Here is a 2,500-nt window from a genome sequence, read left to right on the forward strand (position 1 = left end):
GGACGCCACGGGCAGCACCCCGCCAAGAGCCCGCCGCTCCCTGGGCGACCCCCCCCCCCGAGGGGGAGCCGCTTGGGGAACGGGACGGGGCCGAGGCGATGGGGGCCTGGTGCGGCTCCTCCGTCTGGCTTAGTCCCACCTCCGCGCGCGCGGGGGGTCGTCGGTCCACAGGCAGGCCCGGAGCGGAAGGGCGTCCGGAAGCCACCCCGGCGAGACGCGGAAGCGAGGAGACTGGCCGCCGGGGTCGCCACGGGCCGCGCCCGCCCGCCGAGAGACCCGCCGCTCCCGGGCGATCCCACGGAGGGGGCCGCCGGGGGTTGGGGGGCGTCCGAGGCGGTGGGCGAGCCTGGTGCGGCTCCTCCGTCCGGCTTAGTCCCGCCTCCGCCGCGGGGGTCCTCGACCCGACCGGCGGATGGGCGCGGGGTCGACGGGAGAGGGGGCTGGCTTTCGGGGTCCACCGCGGCTCCGGCGCGACCGGGGAGAGACTCGGAAGTCTCCCCGGATGCTTCGGCCTGGCCGTGTCGGCGTCGCCCTACCGGCTTAGTCCTCCGCCCGCTCTCGCGCCCGTACCTCTACGGACTTTTTGTCTGCTTTTCTTTTCGCCTCCCGTGGCTTTTGCAGCGGCGGTCCCAGCTGCCGACGGGACGGGGAAGGGGGGAAGCTGAGCGCGTGGGGGGCCCCCTTTCTTTTTACCTCCGCCCTGGGTTTCTCGCCCTCGCTCCCTTTTCGGCCGGGTTCTCCGTCGGGACCCTCGGTTCCCTTCTCGTTCTCTACTCTCGCGCTTCTCCCCCTTCTCCGAGCCGCCTCGGGGAGGACGGTCGGGAAGCGCGGAAGGCGTACGCGGGCCCCGGTGGGGACGCCCCCACACACCCTTCGCTCGCGAGGGACCCGCGCCGCACCCTCCGCGCCTCCGTCGTCTCCTCCCCGTAGGGGGTAGGGGCTCGGGACAGACCGGGGGTAAGAAAAAAAGGGATAGCCCGGCGGCGGAGTGGAAACGCCAACCGCCGCGGCCGCTTTCCCGCTGGGAAGCTCTCGTGAGAAAAAAGGCCGCCCTCGGAGAAGATCTTTGTGCTTCCCGGCACGGGGAGCGATTCGGACGACGGGCCCCCTCGCGCGACCCCCCCCCGCCGGTAGACGGCCGGGAAGTCGCGGGGTAGGTCCCCGCCGTTCGCCCGTGCGGGTCGTCGGACCGCTTTTCGACGCTCGGGTCGTTTCAAACTCGCCACCGCGAGGCCGCCCGCCTCCTCGGGAGGGCGGGGGCGGCCGGCGCGCTCGCGCCACCGTAAGGAGGGTGAAACCCCGGGTGTGGGGGAGGAAGGGGCCGCTCACCTGTGACCGGCGCGGGCTCCAGAGCCCGGGCCGAGCGTGCGGCGCCACCTCCCCGCCCGGGAGCGCTTCGCCAAATCGATCGGAAGAGGACGACGCTGGGCCAGAAGGGAAGGGGGTCTTTCGGACCGGAACCTTCATCCCAGGGCCCGCCGGATGGCTGCGTACGTCGTGGGGGCGCTCTGACTCCGGGCCCCGCGCCTGGCAAACTCCCCACCGGGAGCTGCGGGAGAGGCCAGAGCGCGTACCCGCAACCGGAAGGGGTCCCCGAGCCGCAGTTCGCGCATCGCTCGGAGTACCGGTTCGTCGAGGGGAGCGTTCGAAGTCTGGAGAGGCGCTCTTCTCTCACATATATCTCCCGGAGGCGTGGGATGAAGTGTCTTTGGGCGGTTGGGAGCCCCCCCCGCGTAAGCCGGGTCGGTCCCGCCAACTACCCGCCCCCCTGGAACTGCCGGGCGGACGCGGCAGGCAAATTCGACCCCATCCCGGTTCTACGGATTTTTTTGCTCCTTTGGCTCCCCCTCTGGCCGCTTTGGGGTACTGCAACCGAGGACCTGCCGAAACGCGTGGAACTGCCCGTCGGATTCGAGTTAAGAGGCGTCAACCGTGGAAGTCTGAACGGTCTGAAAAATTTTCTAAGTCCCAAGGACTCTCCGGCGTGATTCTCTGGAGCCCTTTTCGGCTTGCGAGGCTGCCCGACGCCCCTCCCGGATGATGGAAGTCTGACGGAATTTTTTTTTTTGACCGATTTCTCCCAACTGCCGGGGAACATTGGGAGAGATTGTCTGGAGCCCCGCTCGGGCTCCCGAGGGCCCCGACACCCCCCCGGATGATGGAAGTCTGACGGAATTTTTTTTTTTGACCGATTTCTCCCAACTGCCGGGGAACATTGGGAGAGATCGTCTGGAGCCCCGCTCGGGCTCCCGAGGGCCCCGACACCCCCCCGGATGATGGAAGTCTGACGGAATTTTTTTTTTTGACCGATTTCTCCCAACTGCCGGGGAACATTGGGAGAGATTGTCTGGAGCCCCGCTCGGGCTCCCGAGGGCCCCGACACCCCCCCGGATGATGGAAGTCTGACGGAATTTTTTTTTTTGACCGATTTCTCCCAACTGCCGGGGAACATTGGGAGAGATCGTCTGGAGCCCCGCTCGGGCTCCCGAGGGCCCCGACA

This window comes from Anomaloglossus baeobatrachus, unplaced genomic scaffold (genome assembly GCF_048569485.1).
Source record: "Anomaloglossus baeobatrachus isolate aAnoBae1 unplaced genomic scaffold, aAnoBae1.hap1 Scaffold_700, whole genome shotgun sequence".
In the NCBI taxonomy this organism is placed as follows: Eukaryota; Metazoa; Chordata; class Amphibia; order Anura; family Aromobatidae; genus Anomaloglossus; species Anomaloglossus baeobatrachus.